The sequence below is a fragment of the Panthera onca genome, chromosome C2 (assembly GCF_046562875.1).
Source record: "Panthera onca isolate mPanOnc1 chromosome C2, mPanOnc1 haplotype 2, whole genome shotgun sequence".
In the NCBI taxonomy this organism is placed as follows: Eukaryota; Metazoa; Chordata; class Mammalia; order Carnivora; family Felidae; genus Panthera; species Panthera onca.
Genome location: NC_138347.1, coordinates 131,651,705 through 131,675,747, shown reverse-complemented (window position 1 = coordinate 131,675,747; position 24,043 = coordinate 131,651,705). Strand labels below are relative to the sequence as shown.

General features: G+C 39.0%; 1 protein-coding gene across 5 annotated transcripts in view; it reads left to right on the top strand.

The window, feature by feature from the left end:
- The window catches only part of NEK11 (NIMA related kinase 11), a 278,066-nt gene that overhangs the window by 21,864 nt on the left and 232,159 nt on the right, over positions 1-24,043 (top strand). The window contains exons 1-2 of one of the 5 annotated variants that reach the window (XM_081790132.1): positions 18,647-18,756; positions 18,915-18,982. The exons of the other annotated variants lie outside the window; for them this stretch is intronic. The gene's annotated coding sequence lies outside the window, so the exon portion shown is untranslated. Of the gene's footprint in view, positions 1-18,646; positions 18,757-18,914; positions 18,983-24,043 lie in introns of those variants that run through there. 5 annotated transcript variants of the gene reach the window in all.

The following is a 24,043-nucleotide window of genomic DNA, read 5'->3' as shown; positions in this document are numbered from 1 at the left end:
AAGTTTTAAATGGCCTAAATCCATGCCTTTCACACTGAACCACGCATATGATGTCCTAGATGTCCCAGCAAACAGGAATTTAAAGATGGATTTAGTTTTACTATTGTAAAAATATATGGGAATTAAAAAAAATTAGTACAGATGTGAATATGTCATGGAATGAAAATTTGTATGCTTTTTGAATGTTTAATATAATTTTAATAGGTTACACATTCATATGTCTCAAAAATATAGAATGATATACTGTTAAAAGTCTCTTCTCATCCCTGTCTTCCTTTTTCTGAGTTCCTACCTTCTTTCCCAAAAGGTAAGCATTGTTAAGAATTTCCTACGGAGTTTTCCAAAGTTGCCTTATGCATATATAAGCAACTCTGAAATTCTGATTTTTGCCCCTTTCTGATAAAAACTGGCATTTTACACAGTTCTGTTATGTGCTTTTTTCATAGGCCTAACTATTTTGGAGCTTTTCCCATGTTAGTATGTAGAGAATGTTCCCATTCTTTGTCTTAACAGCTGTATATTCCGTTATATGGCTGTCCTATAATTTATCCACTTTCCCGTTGATGTACATTTGGGTTGTTTTTAATGTTTTGTAATTAAAAACACTGCTGCAGTGGATAATCATGAACATTTGTCACTTCACCAACATGGCACTATTTCTTGCACGAATTTTAAAAGCAAAGCATGAGATTTCGGAGACGTATTCTGTTTTTGACAGTCCCGTTCCAGGGGTGTGAGTTTATCCTTCTTTGCTATTAGAGTTATTTTGCTGGAAGAACTTAAGAAGCACTGCTGGAAAGTTGTTATTGAGGCCTAGTAGTGGGAGGATTCATTTTCTGAAATAACTTTGCTATGAAGTGGTAGTGACAACGTGACTTTGCCATCCTGTGTTTTCTGGAGGTGATATAAGACGACATGTGTAAATCTGGTGGCACATTATTTATAAGCAAACATCATGTTGTAAATTTACCTAGTTTGCACATTTACAGCTATGAACCACCAAATGCTGGCACCTTTGAAAATGTTAATAGGTGTCCTATATAAAAAGGGAGTTCCATGATTAAGCAAGTTTAGAAAACACTTGGTTCCACAAAGTTAAATCAGTTTTGTTTTGTTTTGTTTTGTTTTTTAAACTGAGGGACTCTTGACAGACAGACTTCAATCTGCTGGGGTAAAATGTGACCCTTCAAGAGCTTTTCCCAAACTCCTTCAACCACTGAACTCCCTTTCTTTCCAGGTGGCTCTTACTAGCTTGGTGTACTGAGGAGCTTAACTTAGGAAATACTATCCAGGACACCAGGGTGCACGTTGAAATTAGTGGTCGGCATATGTGGTATTAAATTTACCAACCGTTTAGTAAGGGGAATGAGAAGGAAAGTCACTACTTTGAAACTGACCATCATGAACAGCAGATGGTGGTAATGTAACACGCAGACCAACTAGTAATACACAGCAGTATTTCCAATGACAGTATTAATTCAGGGTCCATAATGTCGTCTTCATTTAATTACAGTCTGCCAATATTTTAATTTCACTAGTTAGATGAATAAAAGGCTAAAAACAGCTCATTAATATACTTTTAACTTCTTCCTAGGAAAAGCACAAGTCAGCTGAGAAATATATTTGGGAAAACTTTTTTATTTCCACAGACCATTTTAACTGGCATGGTTTGTTGTTGGTTTTTGTTGTTGTTATCTTTGTATTAGATGGACATCTCCTAGTTTGTGAGTACATAAAGATGTATGTGTGCTCTGTCTTGAAAGAAAAAGCCATAAATTTAGCCAAACTCAACTCTCCATTGTAGATGAGAATGGCAAAGAGCAGTTTCATTCAACAAGCATCTAGTTGATAGCTACAAAGAGATGAAGCAGCCACAGACTTTGTCCTCCAGAAAATGACATCTGGGCTGAAAGTAGTATGTGAACGCAAACAGCTCTTTTAGAAGGGCCATGGAGTAAGAGAGATCAGAGTCTCTTTGAGGCTGGGAGAGATATGGATCACTTCCATTCTTCTGAGGTATATTAAATTATAAAAGTTTTTTTTAAAGTTTATTCATGTATTTGGGGAGAGAGAGTGTGCACATGAGTGGGGAGGGGCCGAGACAGAGAGGGAGAGAGAGAATCCCAAGCAGGCTCAGCACTGTCAGCACAGAGCCCGATGCAGGGCTTGATCTCACGAACCTTAAGATCGTGACCTGAGCCAAAACCAAGAGTTGGACGTTTAACTGACTGAGCCACCCAGGCTCTCCCACTGAGGTCTTTTAAATGTAAAACTGTGTAAAATAGGACAACAAAAAATGGGGTATGTGTTAAATGTAAATTTAACAACAAAAAATTTAATATGCAAAAATGCAATGCACTGTGACTGTATTGCTCACAGGATAATTATGGAATTAAGTTAAATCTTAATTCTTAGTGTATCACAGTTGGGATGGCCCAGAGATGGGAAATACATTTAAACCTGTATGGGGAACCTCTTTCCTAACTGTCAGTGTGTCTGTGAGACAGAGGGTATAATCTGACTTGGAGCTCTTGTCAATGGTCAACCTTTGAAAAGTTCATGAATGTGCAGCACTGAATAAAAAGCCATTTTGGCCACTTTGGGATAAACCTAATGCAGAAGATAAACCTAGAGGAGCTACAGGGAGAGGAGGCTCTTCTAGTGAAGGACCTTTGGACCTACTTGACAGATGTGGAATTGCTGAAGATGGCCCTGGGTGGGGCGTGGGGGTTATAACTTAGACTGATGAATGTCCTGATGTATGTGAAACCCCAGTTTGAAATGACCCTTCAGAGGTGCACTTGGGCAGCATTGCACCCTGACCCTGCCACCTCCCCATTCCAAGGTTAAACTTGCTTTACCTCTACTGTAGCAGAAAGACCAGCCTCAGCCAAGGGTGATATCTTAATAAACTGACCAGGCCATGCCACCCATGGGAACAGGAGAGTCATGACATCTTGCTGTTCCCTGGGTGGGGAAGGAATCACTTTTTTGATTTGAAGATCTTTTACTCCATGTCCTGCAGGGAAAAAATAAAATAAAATAAAGGGATCCAGTTTATAACAGTCAAGTACTTAGTGCAACAGAATCATTCAGTCAGCAACAATTAGGAAGCAGCCTTTACCTTAAGTAACCTATGATGCTAACGTCTTCATTCAGTCTTTGGTCATTGGATAGATTGCTAACAATATCAGGCACTGTTCTAGGCATGGGCCACAGCAGCAGATACAACCAAGTCATCCTCAGGGAGAGGACATTCTGGTGGGGCTGTGGAGAGAGATTAGACAATTAGTAAAATCATATACTAATATGTGATTAAGTGCTATGGAAAAAATAAAACAGGAAAGAGGACAGGGAGGGTGGGTATGCGTCTAATAAATGAAAGTTAATACTTTGTATTATGTTTGGCATTAAAATAATAGTAAATAGTCCCTCTGACAAAAATATCCAAGTCAAAAGATCATTGGAAGGAATTTTGGAGCAAAACCTATCACTAAAGCTCTAGTTTTTCCAGTAGCAGAAGGAGACAACCTTTTTCCATATGCTTATATTTCTGTGTGTGGGCAACAGTGCAGAGAGACCACCTATGCTTTGTGTTATTCGCTTCCTTTCTCTGGAAAGCTGGGGCCATTTTTCAGGGGCATAAGGATGACTGTGTGTTGAAAGGTGCTCAAGTTTTCTTCTGACGGGCTTTAACTTCATTTCACTGCCTGCAGGTCAATGGAGACTTCTGAAATTTTGGCTAGTTCTGTCCTCTGTGTCTGTCTCATTGTGTAGCTTTCTCTGCTCTGCAGAAGAGATTTCATACTGGATGAATGGATGCCATGGTATTGGGATGGGGAGATCTCGGAGGGGAAAGCTGTCCCTGTTCCTGCCCTTGCAGATAGGATCACTCTAGACATGTTAGGAGTTAGGTATTTTCAGACAGACATTCAGTTTTCCAGGCTTAGACTTCATTCATTTCCTGTGAAGATTTTGTTCCTCCCTCAGTGGCCAGCACACTTTGTGTGTTTTCCCCTCATCAGAGTCAATGATATGGAGGCCCTCAGGAAGTTCTTTCAGTTGGGGCCTGAAAGTCTCTAGACACCTTCATTAATGGTTTCTTTTTGAGAGCAGATGGATCTAAAGTACAGTGACTACTGTTTATTATTCTTAAGTGTTACCCCAAGAACGGGTGCCCCCCCCAAAGATAAGCTATGTGTTACAGTGAGGGAAAACGTATAGTGTTTGAAACTCTCTATGAGTGATGTCCCTCTTTGTCAGAAATCATGCCAGTGTGCTATCTTTGGTTCCAGTAGGGAACAGAGAGAAGCTTGCTGTTATACGTCCAGATGTAGAGCTGGGTCATTAAGGGCCCCCAATTTCTTCCTTGAGAGAAGATAACAAAGGGGTCAGAGCAGATACCCTCCACAAAGGCTGGAACCCTCTCCTGTCCTTGACCCCCAGTGTGAGGGAAAGCATAACCAGCCCTGGATCAGGTCTCTTCAGATCCTGAAGAATCCCCTCTTTGGAGGTCTGAACGCTGTTGGTGTAATACCTGGATATAGCTTATCATTCTATTTTATGTAAATAAAACCCAGTGACTCATCTCCGTCTCTTGATGTCTCAAAGTCTCCATCACAGTTCCCTTAAATAAGTTAGAGTGTAGTATGAACAAGAGAGGGAAATCACCCCCAACTTTAGATTCTAAGACAGTCATCCCTGTTGGCCCCTTGATCCTCACAAATATGTCTGTATGGGTGACAGGAATTTTCCTGGGTTACAGCTGAGGTGTTGCAGAGAGGTGATTAGTTCAAATGTAAGGTTGCTACAGAACTGAGACCGAAAGTAAGATTTCCTGGATCTTCACTAAGGATTTAACCATTACATTTTAAAAACAAATTCTATAACTGATGAAAGATGAAGTTTTAAATTTTCTTTTGTCTTAGTTTTCTATGAATATAAAATTGATCAGAGTTGATCCAGAAGATCTCAGAAATCTGTCGTTTTATATTGTTTCTCATCAATAATAATATAACTTTAACTTTATTTATTTTAAAGTTTATTTATTTTGAGAGAGGTGGGGGGGAGGGAGAGAGAGAGAGAGAGAGAGAGAGAGAGAGAGAGAAAGAAAATGATCAGGGGAGGGGCAGAGAGGAAGGGAGAGAGAGAGAGAGAGAGAGAGAGAGAGAGAGAATCCTAAGCAGGCTCTGCACTGTTAGTGTGGCTTGAACTGATAACCATGAGATCATGACCTGAGCCAAAACCAAGAGTCGGGTGCTTACTGACTGAGCCACCCAGTACCCCAACTTCAACTTTTAAAAAGAAAAAGTACTTCAACAGAATTGTTTTATTTGATCTGTAAGGATGCTTCAAATGAAAAGGTTTTTAAAAAATTCCAGGTAAACTACAAAGTATACTGATCTCTAGTTCGGGAGAACTTGTCATTAACACTGAAATGCGTTTTCAGGTTATTTTAAGGAGAAGCATTATTTTTCTTGGTTCTTGTGAAAGTATGTTTTATCTCATTGAAAGTACTGAGTTGCTTCAATTTTATTTTAGGGTATTTTCAATTTTATTTTCTGGAGCTGGAGATTCAAATATAAGAGGAAATTTTATTATATATGTTAATTTTGTTTTTTTACATACATCCTTAAAGAGAGTCAAACCATTATGACTTAAGAGCCATATTTCCTGGACATAAGTTAGAATTTTAGGAGTGTAACTCGCAAGAAATAAACCTGATTTTAAAATGTAATAAAAATCCTATTAGTGAGCCTTGCCATTCACCAAAACTGTCAATGTGCATTTAACTCTTCCATGTAGCCCTTTCGGGAACAGAACCAAATTAAGATCTGTCCACATGGCATGAGGTGTATATGTTAATAGCACTTGTATCACAGGATGCACACAGTTGATTCCCATCTGATTGGCTTTGTACTGACTCTGGAAGATTAATTTTTATGTGGCCCCACCGGTGATAGCCTTGCTCTGAGCACCTGATTGGCTTCAACAGATAAAGATGTTTCAGTTCCTCTAAATGTTCCCATAGCTTCTTGACTTCCTCATCTGTCATCATGGTCTTGTACCCCTTCCGTGTTAAGAACATTTATAGCAGTGATAGACACATAGAGGATTAGTAGATTTGAACCCTCTCAAGCTTTATCAGATGTTTAAAAGCAAAGTTGACCCAGTGACCAAGAATGAGGTTGGTTTGTTTAGCAAGAGTCCATTATAAATAGCTTTTATGCTTGAGTTACACAGGCAGGACTGGCTACATAATTTGCAGGGCGTAGTATAGAATGAAAATGCAGGGCCCTTTGTTAAAAGTTATTAAGAATTTCAAGCCAGTGACAGCAGAACATTAAATCACGCACAGGTGACAATTCCACTTCTAGTTGTACACCAAAAGAAGACATATACCCACACAAACACTTGTACGCAAGTGGTGATAGCAGCATTATTCATTGTAGCCAAAAAGTGGAAACAACACAAATGTCCATCAACTGATAAATGGATAACAAAATGTAGTGTATGTGCCTGTATCCATCCAATGGAATATTATTCAGCCATGAAAAGGAATGAAGTACTGACACAACATGGGTGAACCCTGAAAACATTATGATAGGTAAAGAGGCTAGTCACAAAAGACCATATGTCATATGATCCATTTATATGAAATATCCAGAATAGGTAAATACACAGAGACAGAAATGATAGATTATTGATTGCCTGGACCAATGACTGCTAATGGGTAAGAAGTTTCTTTGGGAATTGTATTAGTTTTCTAGGACTGTCATAAAACCACAGACAGTGTGGCTTAAACAACAGAAATGTATTCTCTTTCAGTTCTGGAGGCTGGAAGTCCAAGATCAAGGTGCCATCAGGGCTGGTTTCCTCAGAGATATCTCTCTTTGGCTTATAGATGAATACCTTTCCATTTTACTTCACATGGCCTTTCTGTCGGGTGTGCCCTTGGTGTGGCTGTCTTATAAAGACACCAGTCATATTGGATGAGGGCCCGACCCTAATGGCCCCAATTTAATTTTATCACCTTTTTAAAGACTTTCTCTCTAAATAAATGATTTTATTCTGAGGTATTGTGTGTTGGAACTTCAACATGTGAATTTGAGGGGTGGGGGACATACAATTCAGTCCATAACAAAGATGATGAATATGTTCTACAGTTAGATGGTTATGATAATTGCAAACCTCTGGGAGTGTACTACTAAAAACCACTGAATTGTACACTTCAAAAGTGTGAGTTTTATTGTAGGTGAATTATATCTCAATAAAGCTGCTGTGAAGAACAAATAAAAACTAGTTGTACATGGCTCTTGCTTTCAAAGAACTTACAGACCAGTCATGTAAACCAGGATGTAAATAGGCCTTTCCGGGTGCTTGCAGGGTAGGTATGCTAGATGGAGGTACACTTATCCCATTTTTATAGAATGGAGGAGACATTGTAGAAGACAGAACATAGAGGCCAAATCTCACAGGATGAATATGAACCTGGTAGATAGAGGTGTCCAGGCAGGGGAAATAGAATGAGTAAAGGCACAAAATTGTGGCATGTACAAGAATCATATGACATTATTATCCTGTCCCTTGTTAATCTAATCTGCTCTCAATATTATCAATGTCTTAATTACTGGGTAGAGGTTTAATTAATAATGAGGTAGAAGGAGTCTTGGCTTTAATTCAGACTCTTCTGCATTCATATCCTAATCTCTCCACTTACTTTGGATAATTACCTATAAATTATCAGTCTCAGTTTTTCCATCTGTATGATGGAGAAAATAATAAATATCTATATGGTTATAAATATTGAATATTAACAAAGCAAACATTTCTAACCCATTTTCACAAGTCATTGCTCAAAATATATTAGCTCTGTCCCTCTCATTTCTCTGTTCCTTGGGTAACCTAATTTTAGCACCCTTAAATATCTTAGTCATCATTCCTTGGTCTAACTTTGGTGACAATATTCTTTTTGAAATGAGTTTCCCAGGCCTGATGAAACTAAGTATATTGATACCACAACCTTTTGTACATTTCAGGATCAGCTTGGAATCTCAGGAGCTCTTGGGAGGCACATCATATTGTTGTCTCATATTGAGTCTTGGGGTCAGCTATTCTCCTTCCTATATACTACCATCAGAGTTTTTATGGATCAGCCATTCTACTCTTAAGCCAGGTTTCACTCATCTTAGATTTGAGAATTTGATTTCCCCACCTGTCACTATGGAACTTAAGGTTTAGTCTTGCAAAATTTAACTTGGGTGGTTCCCAGCTCACATTTTGACTTCTTTCAGTCACTTTGAAACATTGACTCTGCCTGTGTCTGTTAGTTATGCTCCCTGGCTTTGTGGCTTCTACAAACTAGGTAAATATGTCTTTTTGGATCTTCATCTAAATCATTGATAAAATGTTGGTGAGAATATTGTTACAGATGGATCCTGATAGCATCATAAGAGGGAACATCTGCAAAGTGGCCAGAGACCCAAGACTCCAGCATGATTGGTCTGTTTGTTCAACCAGCTATGAGTCCACATGAAGATTCCATATCTCCCATATTAAAAGGATATCACAAGACTCATCTCACTGACATCTGTTAACATGACTTCATCAGATGGGCTGAAATCATGATATACCATGACTAATTGCTTCTCTTTCATCAACCAATCAAATAACCCTCTCACAAAAAGAAATTAGGTTAATTTAGTATGGTTTATTTTCCATAAGCCCATGTGAGCCCCTGCTGGCCGCTGCTTCATGTTATAAATGCTCACAAGCCATCTGTTTAATCATCATTTCTTCAACTTTGCCAGAGATTCATGTCAGTCCTCTTGCTATACAATTTCTGAAAGATTCTTGTCATGAAAACTGGAACATGTACTTTGCTGGGGTGGGGAACAGGAGGACATCCCTCCCTTTTTTCCTGGTTATTCAGATTATCAACCTCGGTGCAGAGAATATATCTTCAAGTTGTGTTCTCAGTTGTAGTTCATTTGGGTCTAACTTTGTAAATTCAGAAGGCAGGATCCCACAGTGTGGAGGTACCCAGGATTCAGAAGTGGGGTCTCCGTTTCGTCATTACTAGGTGTGATTTGCCACTTGATTGACCATGTGCCTTTAAATGAAGTTCTTAACCTGTCTGTGTCTCAGTTTTTTCATTTCAAAAGTGAGGATTATAATAGCACAATGCAGGCCGCCGAATAACTGGCCCTTGTATAGCACTTGGTATTGTCATAATTAACACCAGTATCACTATTTAGCAGTTGGAGGTTTTCTTATGATTATCTCATATCTTGGCCTTTGGCTCTCTCTTTGGGATATTTATTTCATCCTTTGAAGGTGCATGCTGCTTTCTTATAACTTGTAATTATTTGTCTTCCTCCCATTGGCTTGCAAACCTCTCAAAGGCAGAGGCTGTGCCTCACACAAGTAGAATGTTTTGCACAGTGCAGGTGATTTATATAGATGTACTGACTATAGAAACTGGAGTTAAGGCAAGAGTTGAGAAGCTTTTCTTAAATGAGACATCAAAGTGCATTAGTCCATGTGTAAGTTGGAATTCTGTTTCTGAGTGAGTTCTGTTTAAAAGAATCACTGACGTCCGCCTTGGGGACACCTCCACTGCTTTGTGTCTAAACCGAAAACTGGCTTATGTCATAAAGGATCCAAAGATTGAAATACCCTCTTGTCATAGGCAAAACTTGCACCTCTGACATTACCATTAATATCAGCAACAATAGTAACAGCAATGGTAACCATCATACATTCTAAGAAGTTTGGAATTAAATTTGAAGTTCAGCTGTAGCAACAGTTTTTGGCCAGCATATCTGTGTTCTTTTCCCTGTTTCTTAGTTCCACCTACTCTTGCTTGTCTCAATTTTCTATTTTATTATATAAGTTATGTCAAATCCTTTGTGGAATGAGGCTGAGTACAAATACATTAAAGTAATAGATTATGTAACCATTTGTTCAACGGGCCAATGGGTAGCGGTACCTTATCACTAATGGGAACAGAACAAGAGAAAACCAATGCAAACTGCAGTTTTTAGGGTATGGGCCAAAACTGAAGGGAAGTTTTCCTAATGGTGTTTTAAAACTGGCTTTTGGCATTTTGGAGTTTTGGAATCATCTTGGTGTTGGCTATGGAATATTCTCAGGAGAGGGTATAGTCAAGTCTCACGGCTTCTCCGGGTCCCAGTGTCCTCATCTGTAAAGTGAGGGGGCTGGACCAGCAGCAGTTTCCAAATCTTTTTCGTCCAGTGAGGTCTCATGCTTCATGGGCTGGGAGGGGGACACATAGTCTCTTATTTGGGCTACTCTTCAAACCTGCCCTACCCCCAAGTCTCTAGAAAACTCTGGGGTTCTTCAACACTCATCCCTGGCAGTCTTCTGGACCCTTACCTGCTCTAAACCTTACTACTCAAAAGTGTGCCCCCTGGACAAGTAGCTTGGGGAATCACCTGCGACCTTGTTAGGGATGTGCAGTCTTGGGTCTCCCCTAGACCTGTATTGGAATGACTCCCTGGTGATTTGGATGCATGGTGAAGTTTGAGAGGCACTGCTCGAAGACCCTGGAAGGTCCCTTCCTTGGGGCTTCTTTAGATAACATACTTAATGAATCTAACAGTTTTTTCTTTCATTGTGTGAACTTAACAACACTTTGATTTATCCTCAAATAAATTCTAGAGACTCAGAAGCTCTAGAAATAGCGCTGGTGGAAGACCATGCCTAAGACAGTTTTTAGTGTCCTTTGCTCTGTGCTGTGACCTGAGGAGGCCGTCTCATGTGTGGGGTTCCTGTGGACTGCTTGGGCAGCCAGAACAAACTCTGCACAGCCATCTCGGTGAGGTTCAGCGAGTATGAAGGTTCTGGAGCACCTTATTTAGCCAGGCACCCCTCCACCCTCTGGACTTGGAAGTATGAAGACTTGTGTCATCAGAGACAGGCTAGCCATGTGTCCTCATGTCCCCCGCTTACACAGTTGACTGTGACTTTTTTGTCCATTGCAAATCAATGACTAAATCCATAAGCTGTTGTTCAGGGAAACTAGATCCTTCCTAGTAGTAGATTCTAACTTGGGCTCTGTTGGTAGATTAAGAAATTTTTTTTTTTTTTTTTTTTTTGCATAAGCACAACTCAGCAAAACGTAAGACCCAGAATTAGTTGCTTAAACCCACTAATGAAAGTATGCTAATACGGAGCTTCATTTTCCTCCCTTTCCATATCAAAATTAAATAGAGTAATCTGCTCTATGCTATAGTTAGAGTTTTAGCTTAAGTCTGTATTTTATGCTTACCATGGTGATGAAATAGAGACTGAAATTTGGAAATACAAACTTTTTGCTGTTTTGACTGTCTCTGCGTTAACTGGCAGCCAACCAGCACCTGCTATAAATAGTTAGGGGATTTTATTTCACTAAAACCCTAGATTATTTTTTCATTTTGTTTTTGGAGCATCAACCTTCTTCTTGCCTTGATCATAATTTAATTTCATTTTAAACAGGGTTTATCCTGTGTTGGTTTTACCTAGTCAAGAAAATGGAGCTAATCAGTTTTTGTTGCTTCTTAAAACTCAATTTGTCACTGTATCTTGATTTCATGGTAGGCTTTGCATCACATCCGATTATCTCTTTGAAATTCACAATTCTAGTATTTTTCCGTCACGTTCAAAATAAAAACTTGACGTGAATTATGCATTAGAATACTGCATTTTGAATATTAACCTAACATTAATTGTAAATTTGGAGCATATAACAATCATAACAAAAGCTAACCCGATTATCTATGGTAAATTATTCTTTCACATCCTTACTGACATTGTCATGCTCCTTAATTTTCTTGCTGACAATAAACAGACTCTTTGCTCTAGGCTTAGTACTTAGTGTAATAGAGTGAATGAGTGATTTGTTGTACAGAGTGTTATCTATTTATTTTTATTTTTAGAGCGTATTACTACATCTTTTAACAGTTTTGATCAAATGATTTTGCACAATTGAACTTTTTAAATGCTTGACCTCTCACACACACAAAATTATTCTTGTAGGGTTGTGATACCTAGGGCAACCTCACAAAAGTAGATTTCACCACCTTTCTAGGAAAGGTAAGTTAAAAAACATTCTCTTCCTCTTCTGTATGGTCTCATCCCATTTCAGTCCAAATCTGGGGCTCTGTAAGTGGCAAAGACTCCCAACTATTGATAAGATTGTCTATAACCCTCATATGATAATTAATTAAAAACAGACATAACCCTATTAGTGCCTCATCAAGAGCAAGACCATTATTCCAATCACTATGAAGAAGAGGCTTTCTGTTTTTATTTTTCCCTTTTTCTCTAATGCTAAGGAAGGGAAGAATAGAGTAGGTAGCAGGAGATTTTGTTCTTTGAAACATGGTTTGAAAAGTGAAAAAGTTTTATACCGTCTTAGTTATTAGGTACTAAAGCAGAAGAGGGAAAACTGTTAAATCTGGAGACAAAGTTTGGTTCTTTGGAATTGGTAGTCTTTCCTCTTTCAAGAGGTAAATGGTGGGTCTGCTGTAACATGCTATATGATCTTGGACAAATATGTAACTTCTCAGGACTTAATATGTTGAGGTGTATTGATTGTTATGCTCTGGGAAGATCTTGTCTAGCTTTAAAATTCTATAAAAACATAAAATTCATTCCAAAAATTGGGGAAGAAGTTGAATAAGGGGACGGGATATGGAAAACCGGGTAGCTTTGTGTTATCTTGGGCCAAGTCATTGTAGTGGGTGTTACCATCTCTGAGATAATGTGAAACATCTGCACAAAACCATTTTCCAGGTTGCCACTTTTCATTGTCAATGCTAATGTTGTTATCAGCTCCCATAGGTAAGTCAGCTTCCAGATAAGGGCTATTCCAGCAGGTGTTCTATCTAGGAAGCAAATTTTTATAAACTTCCACTTTCAGATTGATGCCCAGTATACAAACTGGTATGTTTCCATAAAGGACAAAATCATGCATAGGACTTGTGATCCTACTACCTTAGCTACATGCTTTGTGTGTTGTTGACTTTAATCATTCAATAGTCAAACATTTATGGAGCATCCACCATGTGCCAAGAATTGTGCTAGACACTGACACAGAAATGAATGAAATCTAATTGTTCTCAGCATGGGAGTGGAAATGAACAGATAGATATGAAAATATGTAATTGTCAAAGTTACACTTTTGATGGTAGAGGTAATGAGCAAGCTGAATTTTGAAGGTGAAGAGTGTGCAAACTTGGTCTCCTTAAAATATGTTAAGACACTGCCAGGTACTGGGAATTCTGTAGTGAATAAAGTGTGACCCTGGCCTTTAGGGTGCCTGCAGTCCAATAAGGGAGTTCCTATGAGAATAGATGTTGTCACAGGATGCAATGAGAGCATAGAAGGGAGGCCCTTAACTTAGTCCTGGAGGGGTCAAGAAAGACCATCAGATGAGCATCTCATAAATGCCTCAGTATGAATAAATGTCATCTATTGTTCTTGGAACTTTGTTTTACCTTCTAAAAATTGTAATGATCATCATTGTGCTTCTAATACCTAATGACTTCATTCTTGATTTCTTAAGTTGGAGGCTTCAAATCATGTAAAACAAAGTAATTCCTTATATCAGTAAATTTTTCTCTCCTATCTCCAGAGAATTGTAGAAAAAAGTATACTTATTACTATCTATTAAAGTATGTTTTCTTAATTTGGGGGGAGAAAAGAAGAGGGGAGAGACTAGAAATTTTAGGAATTCTTTTTTCTTGGTGTTTTTCACTTCACTGATTTACATATTTTCTATTTTTTTTTTGCTAAATTATCCATGCCCTTTACTTCACTCTTTCCCTCCTTGCCACTCATTCTAGATCTCCTATTTGCTTTTATAGCTCCCATATCTATACCCAAGGGAAGGGAGGGGACAGTGGTGACATTTTAATCATTTTGAATCCTAATACTTTTTGATAACTGCTAAAAATTTTGACATATGAAAATTTTGAATTAATGACAAAAATTGTGTTTTCAAATTATTTAAACAATTACGGTGTTGTCTTAGTTTCCAGATTTACTAATGACAAATAATTTCTAGTCATTTATTAGGATGTATTTTCTTGCTATAGATCCATTTTTGTGTTGTTCATTATAGTTCACCTTGTTATGATTTTTTGAAGATTAATACTGATGTTCAAGTAGAAAAGAGCCATTATACCTTTTCCAGTTTAAATTAGGAGACTTAGTGCTTTCTAAGTACAAATGAATGTTCACCCAGTTCTCTCTCTCTGCTTCTAATCTCTTCTTTAAAAGTCTCCTCTTCCTTCTTGTAGCAAAACATTAGTATTAGAGTGTCTTTAGCTATCAAAACAGCTTAAATAATAAGAAAGACTCTGGAAAACAGTGTGAAGGTTCCTCAAAAAATTAAAAATAGATCTACCCTATGACCCAGCAATAGCACTGCTAGGAGTTTACCCAAGGGATACAGGAGTGCTGATGCATAGGGGCACTTGTACCCCAATGTTTATAGCAGCACTTTCAACAATAGCCAAATTATGCAATGAGAAAGAATGAAATATGGCCCTTTGTAGCAACATGGATGGAACTGGAGAGTGTTACGCTAAGTGAAATAAGCCATACAGAGAAAGACAGATACCATATGGTTTCACTCTTATGTGGATCCTGAGAAACTTAACAGAAACCCATGGGGGAGGGGAAGAAAAAAAAAAAAGAGGCTAGAGTGGAAGAGAGCCAAAGCATACGAGACTCTTAAAAACTGAGAACAAACTGAGGATTGATGGGGGGTGGGAGGGAGGGGAGGATGGGTGATGGGTATTGAGGAAGGCACCTTTTGGGATGAGCACTGGGTGTTGTATGGAAACCAATTTGACAATAAACTTCATATATTGAAAAAAAAATAAATTGCAATAAAGCCTTAAAAAAAAACAATAGCCAAATTATGGAAAGAGCCTAAATGTCCATCAACTGATGAATGGATAAAGAAATTGTGGTTTATGATGTCATTCCTTGCATTTAATTTTGTGACTATTTTGCTGTTGATTCAAGTCATCTGCCTTTTATTCACTTGGAATAAATATGCCCTGAATGATAAAAAAAAAAAGAAAGAAAGAAAGAAAGAAAGAAAGAAAGAAAGAAAGAAAGAAATTGTGGTTTATATACACAATGGAATACTACTTGGCAATGAGAAAGAATGAAATATGGTCTTTTGTAGCAACATGGATGGAACTGGAGAGTGTTATGCTAAGTGAAATAAGCCATACAGAGAAAGACAGATACCATATGTTTTCACTCTTATGTGGATCCTGAGAAACTTAACAGAAGACCATTTGGGAGGGGAAGGGGGAAAAAAAAGTTAGAGAGGGAAGGAGGCAAAACTGAGAATAAACTGAGGGTTGATGGGGGGTGGGAGGGAGGGGAAAGTGGGTGATGGGCATTGAGGAAGGCACCTGCTGGGATGAGTACTGGGCGTTGTATAAAAACCAATTTGACAATAAATTTCATATTAAAAAGAAAAAGAAAGGCATCTCACTAACAAGAACTCTAGAAAGAGAGGAAAGTTCCAGGGTTGATGAAATTAGCAGCTCATAATATCATGAAGGCCCTTGGTGCCTACTGTTTCCTATCATTCAGCCTGTCATCTTGGGGTGGCTTCCTTCATGACCCCAGCTGGCTGCCAAAGTTCAAGGAGTCACATGGAGATGATGACATGCAGAGGCAGATTAAAGGAGAGTTTCCTCCCACGCTTCTCTTTTTATCACCAAGGAACATCTTTCCCAGAAAACCCCAAAGACTTCTCATACCTTCTAGGCCAGAATTACATCACGCCAAAACTAATCACTGGTAAGGGGAATAGGATTACATGATAGACTTAGGTGAATTATGATTCATCCCAGGGGCTGGGAGAGGGTCCTCCTCTTTAGATCATATGATGGTGGAGTTGTGGGGAGATGGGTAGACAGTCAGTGTCTCTTAAAATAATCAAGATGTAATATTCAGTGACTTGGCTCATCTGTATAAATAAGAAAAATAGAATGGCCTGACCACTTGTGTTGAGGTATAGGGAGAAGCAAAGGGGAAAAGAGCCATAACTGGTTTTGAGGGGGAAATTAGAGTTGATTCTAATACATCCCAGGTTGTAAGGAGAACTTTTAGAGTCTCCTCTAAAGAAGCTCCAGAAAGCTGTTCACCATGAAGGGAATCCACTCATTTTTTTAGCTAAAAGGAGAGCAAAGGGCAGTTTGTTCCCAATGAAGCTTTTCATGAGACAGTCCCAGCAGCTTTTATGGAGGCTGTGGTTTAGAAATGGAGGTGGGGAGGGGGCGGAATAGATCCACTGTAGTGAGTGCAAACTACACAGGCTTTCTCAATAGGGCCAAAACAAATGCTGGCTTTTGTAACTATCTGATTAATTAATACTCACTGATGGATTTCTTGGCTCGGCTTAAGGCTCTTTGCTCAAGAGAATTGAAAAACCCCTGGGTGAAGGGCTTTTCACAACAGAGCAGTTAGACATGTTATATCTTCTCCAAATAACCTCCAAGGAGTCCTCTGGAAAAGAACTGGATATGGCATATCCTGAAGCCAGTTCTGTTCTTTATTTTTTAAAGTTTATTTCTTTATTTATTTTGAGAGAGAGAGAGAGAGAGAGAGAGAGAACCCCAAACAGTTCTGTGCTGTCAGCACAGAGCCCAAGGCAGGGCTCAATTTCACAAACTGTGAGATCATGACCTGAGCCAAGATCAAGGGTCAGATGCTTAACCGACTGAGCCACCAGGTGCCTGCCAGTTCTATTCCTGCACTGACACCAGAGATTCTCTGCAGAGCTCTTACAGTGAGCACCAGTGCTGTTTCCAGCCTTGAAACGTGCTCAAACCACTTCTACTTTTCAAAATTTATACAGATGTGGAAAGTCATTGAATTCACATAATTATTAGAAATTTTTTATTTGGGCCATATTTGTCTCCAAACCTCCTACTCCTGAAATCTCTGATTACTCTCTTCAGTTCCTTAAAAATAAATGGCAACTTGCATAATGTTATGGTACCAGCCTTGAAACACTGCATAGAAGTTGTCACCACAAATGATAATATAATCTAGACAGGAGCCAGGATAGCTTATTTGCCAAACTAAAATGTCTGAAATAATTCTACTCTTATTTATTCTTTGTTTATTATCTGTAGTATTAGTTATTGTTAATTATTTATTCTTTGCTTGTTATCTGTGTGCAATACTCCTATACACTGCTCATGTGTTTGTAAACTAAATCGGTCTTGAAAAGTCTAGGGTATGGAATTCACCTATAGGTTATAAGTGATTTTTGGTTTCATTATTCCCTATAAAGACACTTTACTTTTTCTAGGAATCACTATATCTTAGCCATTTTCAGGATATAGATAAAATCGACCAGATTTTCCATTTTGGAGGAACTTTATTTTTATCCCTGTGGAAGACAGTGTTGGTGCCCTACCTATATCACCTGGGCAATTAGTGTTTCCTGTGCATGGGTCCAGCCTTCAACTGCTAGCACAGGCCTCTCTCTGGCCAGTAGGGCCCCGTGCTCTGGCATGGTGGGAGAGTGGGGGAGTTAATACTCCCAGGGAGCAGCCTTAACCAGAGAATGAAGGGAGTTGGTCCCTGCACCTCAGTCACGGGACTCAGAGGTGCCTACACTGGCTTCCAAGCGTTCCTTCACAGAACTAAGCTCCAGTTGCTACAGCGGTGACTAGCTTGGTAATGCCCCTGATCAGCTTCTCTCCCCACTCTCTCTCACTGCTTAAATGACTATACTTGCACACAAACCTGTGTCTCAAGGTTTGCTTCTTGGGGACCCCAAACTAAGAGAATCCTCTAGAGCAGAGCGTGGTTTAATGGTTCCTCACATTTATTTTTAAAATCTTGTTATATAAAACATATTTGGATAAAAACTGAGGATACATAGATGGGTGAGGAGGAAGGAAGAAAAGAGTGGTTTGTGAGTCTGCTAGTTTTATAGGTCTTTTAAAAAGTACCTATTCATTCCACATTGCATAATGTATACTCTGGTTGTGTGTTTGTGTGGGTGTGTGTATCTAAAGAATGGTATATAGATATAGAAATTCTTGCCTAGTTTTTGTAAGTAGTTTTCTTTATAAAAAACTCACAGGCTTATTAACTTTCATAAACTATTCAAATAATTCAAATACAGACATTCCTCTACTGGGTATCGATTTTTACAGGGCAAATAGTAAAGAATGATAAATTCATTTCTTTTGCTCCTTGGGATCCAGCTAGAGAAAAATTCCACATAGTACAAAGTAGTTTGCATGTGCAAAAGTGAATATCCTGGGATGCTAATCTATAGGTTTTGCCTTTTCTTTTCTCCTCAAAGAACAACTAAGGATCCCCACCCTACACCCAACTCTATTATAGCATTTATCATGATGTTGTTCAACTATTTTTATAGTTCTTGGCCTCTCTCATGGGACTGAGCTCTCTTGAAGGTCAAGAGGTTTCTCTTTCTCATCTTTGTATCCCCAGCACATGGTATAGTGTTTGACATACAGAAGGCAATAAGTAAGTAGCTGGTCATGTAACAGAAGTACATAATTTCCTATCTTAAGGTATTTGGGAGTGGCTGCTTGGGGCCTTGTATGGAGTCTGAAATTGGGCTCTCCTTCTCAGTATAGATGTCTGCAATGGGCACCTGCACTGTATCATGATGCTGTTTGAGCCCCCAAAACTCTGCTACATGCTGGTGATCAGGAGTGGAGAGGAAAAGACCAGGTGAGTCAGAGAATTCTAGCCCCCAAAGAGCTGGGATCAGGAATTTACTGGTTAGAAACAAAAGCAGCTCATAGATTATGGCATATGATGGTGACCTATAAAATTATTTTGTCCTTTTCTCTGGACACAGACATTAAAATATGTTTTTTTGTTTTTAGTTGCTGAGAGAAGAATAAACAACAAATAAAATAAAATTCCATCTGTAGTATACTCTCCACGAACTTCTGTAAGTTTTTTTTCCAGGTACTCCTTTAGTAACTTCAGTACTTGGTATTTCCATTTTTTAATCAGTGTACCACTGTATTGAACCAATATCACTCTCTGCCATTATATTCTCTTATGTCCCTTTACATTTTAAATGTATATATTATATTAAAAAGTATGAAATAACTTTAAAAAGGATGTTTTGTACTCTCATGACATTTCTACCCATAGAAAAGTAAGCAACACTGTGGCCTTAAATTCCTTAGAGGATGCTACATTTTAAGACTTGAATTAATAAATAAAAATTAGCCTAAGAGAACTAGAGTTTTGGAGATTCCATTTTCATTACCCCAAAGTGTTTACAGTGATTTGTGGTAACACCTGAACATGCCTATTGCATTGGTCAGGGCTCCCAGTACAGATAAGTGCAGCCTCCTTATGTGGTTTGAGCAGAAGGGGATTTGTTCCAGAACACAGATAGCTCACATCAGCAGCAGGAGGGCTGGGGAGCAGGTTAAAGGCTAAATTTCCAGGAACATCAGCCAGAACCATGCCACTGAAGTGGCTTGCTGCCACTTCCACCAGGGCCACGCCATTTATTATGCCACCTATGTTAATGAAAGGGTGGCCCTGTGCCCACCCTGTTTCTTCACTCAGCTCACACCCAAAGCAAAGTCTCGGGTGAGTGCAGCTGATTGGTAGAACCTAGGTCACACCTTGGGTGCCCCAGCTCAAGCGAGATGGGAGATGTGGAGTTTTTTTGTTCGTCGGTTTTTGTGTGTTTTTATCTATCTGGGGAAGGCAGGACCCACAGTCCAGGGATCTAGTGGGGCAGCCTCAAATGACAGGTTTCTGCTGTAATAATGTCATGTGAAAATAACAGCAGGCAAATTGTGCAAAAGGTTTGCCCTCTACTGTTTAAAAAAAAAACTGTAGCAAAAAGATGGGAAGGAAATACGCAAAAATATTTTTTAACGTTTATTTATTTTTATTTTTGCTGTCAGCACAGAGCCCAGTATGGGGTTCCATCCCGCGAACCGTGAGATCATGACCTGAGCCAAAATCAAGAGTCGGACTCCCAACCGACTGAGCCACCCAGGCGCCCCAAAGCGTCATAACATCTTAAATGAGGAGAGCCTCAAATGTTATTTACTCCAACTTCACAGCACTCATCTCGATATGAAGTTTTTGAAAATATATGTATTTTTGCACATTGACGTACATTTATCTTTTTGTTTAATATTTGTCTTTCCCGGTAGATACAAGGGCAGGGCCTATGAATCTCCAGTGCCTGCTACACTGTAGACACGTAGTAGGTGCTTACAACATGCATGCAATGCATGACTGTTAATGCTTAAATCACAAGGGAAGGGACATAGCTAGTTTTTTCCAGACTAACTGCAAAGCTTTCCACACCCACTAGCTGACTAGCCCTCACCAAGATGGTTGTGGCTACATGGGACCTTATCCCACTGCTCCTCATGCCTCACTGGGACATAGGGGATTCTAGAACTCTCTTGGGCTCATCAGCTTCCTTGCCCCTTCAGGACCTTTTTTTTTTCACTCCTACCCCTAGCTGGACACCAGAAAATGAGAGGGTGCTGCTATTTTTTCTATGCCCTGCTTTGGAAAGAGAGCACAGTTCTTCTGTTCTCATGTTCTCCTACCCATCTTGGAGTCCTGTTCCTACTCTCCTCTCTGGACCTGGCCTAGGGGACATGAACTGTTTTCAAGGGCTCAGATACACCTAACTTTCTTGCCTTCCCTTCATCTGGTCCAGAGGTCTCTTTCTCACCTGGAGGTGGAGAGGACACTCACCCACTGGCCACATATTCCTTCAGATCTTTTCTCTAGCCTTGGTCTCTCCTGTGGAAAATTAAAAGCCAGGGATTTCCAAAGTCACCCTCCAAAGTTTGTCAGTTTGTTACTGATTCTAGAAAGAAAGAAGCATGCCACTTGGGAAAAAGAACAGAAAGTTTGTAAGTTAAGTGGGTCTGCAGGGATGCTTGTGTGTGTAGGTTTTTTTTGTTGTGTTGTGTTGCGTTTTGCTGCTGTCATAAAGTTTCTCCCAAACAGTTGAAGTTCTGATAAAATAAATATCTGTCATGTTATTTAGGAGTGGGTGACAGGCTGAGAGTCACCGAGCAGGTGACAAGCTGTCCTTGTTTTGGTATGTTTCCATGCTGCCTTCGACTGATATTGATCTCATATTTTGTGATAGGTAATGAGAGTTTCCTCTGTTGGTTCAGTGACATGATTTTAGTTAAGGAAGGTAGAATGTCTCTGCGTCAGCTAGAGATGATTGTATTAGATACCACCTGTCTTAATAGCCCTACCTTCGTCTGCTAAGCTGTGGGCAAATGAGATTTTATGCTTTATCATCAGGCTGCCAGACAGGACTCAGGTTAACTATATGTAAAATCTCAAGCTCTGTTGCACAATAGTTGGTGTTTATGAGGAAAAATAAGTATATTTAAGCTTTTTATAGCATTTGTTCCTTCACAGCAAGAGAATATTGCAAGTTTGTGTAAGGCTTTATGTTGTCATGCTTAACCACTGTGACTTTTACAACTGCATATTAGCTGGGCACAGTAAATTACTGGAAAGGCACTATGAAGATGTCATTGAGCTTTGCTAGCTGCGTGGTAATCTTCAGAAGTTACAGAAAAACATAACTATGGATGTCATTTCAAGCTCCTTTTACTAACAGTCTGGATGCCACTCTTAATAACATGAGGTCATTTTTAACCAAATTCTTGATGGAACTGGTCTTCTTATAGAAAATGGTCCCATGCAAGCATTTCTCTAGAATCACTTCATTATCAAGTAGGGGCCTGAGACGGTGTTCATTACCTAACAACACCAAAGGGAAAGCTCCATTAGGGGAAGGGAACCAAATGTTCCAACTTTCTAAATTGCAGTCCTAGTTAAAGACACCTGTAAATGGCAAAGCAGAGCCTGTGAGGCCCCTGTTTAGGGCCCTCCTATCTAATGCAGCCAGTGCTTGCTGGGGTTGTCTTTTAGGGGTTCACAATGGGAAGACCATGAGAAACATTTAAAATGAATAAAATGTTATAAATGATTCAAGTTTTAGGAAAACTGATTTCCCAATAATGGCCATCTTGAAATAGAAGATTCTCCTGATGAATCAGATTTTGGAGAATGGAAACTTAACAACAAGCTTTTATTGGTCAAGAAAAAAAGCCAAATGTCACCCAACACGCGATACGGATCAGTAAGATAAGGACACTTTCTAAGTTTTCCTACGTAGTGTCTCAGCTTTTAGGACAGATTGTCCAACCTAGAATTTTTATGAAATGTTTGCCACTGAGGAATAGGAGAGGCAAAAACTGCACAAGACAGTGCTGACTGCAGTATTAAAGCTTCTAGGCCCTGCATCTGAGCGAAGAAACAGGCTCTGTCTCTGGTATTGCCTGAGGAAATGTCTTCCACAGTGAAACAACTAGGGGGGAGTCTTATTTGAATCAATGAAAAAATGTATAGTATAATCACATTTTTAAGAATGATAGGAGCTCTCCTATCCATTGTGATTGGGGCTGGTACTTGGGTAAACAGAGGAAACAATTTTTAAATGCAATGACATAATGAAAATATTTACATCAATGTAAAACATATTATTGCACAGTTTCTCCAATTTTTTGATGCACAGCCAATATCTAATGTTTTCTGATTAGAGGTCCCTTCATCGTTTTTTTGTTTTTTTTTTTTGCATAAACTACATCCATAGTATGTTAAGTTTTCCAGGTTTACCTTCTTTAAAACGGAATGAAAATTTAGCAGCATGAATTCAGAATACTTGATTTTTACATTTTTAAACCAACTTTTTAGCGCTATCTTGTCAATTACTTATTTAACCGCAATTCTTTTTTGTAACTTGTCACTGTCAAGTTTTTCGGTAAGCGTTTGACTTAGTTTTCCTCACAAAGATAACACTCATACTCATCCTTCATCAGTTTGTCATATTTAAGTCACAAATTTACAGTAGTGAGCACAACTGGCGTAACAAGTTTGGGAGTAAACACAATGACTCGGTAAGCACACATCTTACCTGGAAGGGCAGGAGTTAACGGGTGTGCCAGAGAGCACCTCCTGGGCACCTGCTGGGCACAGGCATTACTTGTGGCAAAAGCTGCTGTCAGCATCTGTTAGAAAGGGCTGGAGAGCTCTGCTTAATCTATGAGTTGGTTGAAGGGCCTTTAATTAAGACTGTTTCTACTATAAATACATTTTCATTAATATGCATAGGCTGTAACTCTTAAAGACTATCTTTGTGAAATGTTTTCTAGCATGGGTTTTGCAGAACTTGCCTTAATGAATAGCCAACGTTTACTTATAATCAGCAGAATCTGTCTCACATGTAATTGGTGCTCTAAAGTGCTTTTCCCTGGCAATCTAGTTTATACTCGGTACCGTAATTGGTTTGTTCATCAGACTATTTTTTTCTTAGATGGGAAGAGATAGTGTTTTGGTCCACTCCTCATTGAATTATCACAGTTTAAAATTAATAATTTGGAGATTTAATGAGCTCTTGTTCCATTTATACATGCTTGAGACCCTAAATACCTCTATCAATGTTTTTAGATTTTTTTTTCTCTTAAACACTAATAGCAATAAAGTATGCTATGCCAAGAATAGTTTGAAAAAGAAAGGAAATAGATAATGGCCCCATTGATATTAAGTTGATAGATTTGGAAAATTTTAGAGCTGAGATAGAAGCATGTGTGTTTGTGTGTGTGTGTGTGTGTGTGTGTGTGTGTGTGTGTGTATAAGAGGCAGAGAAAGACAAAGAAAGACACAGAGAGACAGAGTGACAGATATATATAAGTGAGAGAGAGAAAGAGACAAAGAGAGACAGAGATAGATACCAAGATAGGAAGAGAGAGAAATAGAAAAGCTGAGGAAAACAGATAAGGTGAGAGATAAAACATACACAGAGACAGATGGAAGCAGAGACACCATGTGAAAGACAAAGAGAAACTGAGACATATAGAGACCAAGGAAGAGCCACCTCAGCAATGTTGCTTAAGATTAGCTCAGTCTCTGCCCAGTTTGATCAAAACTG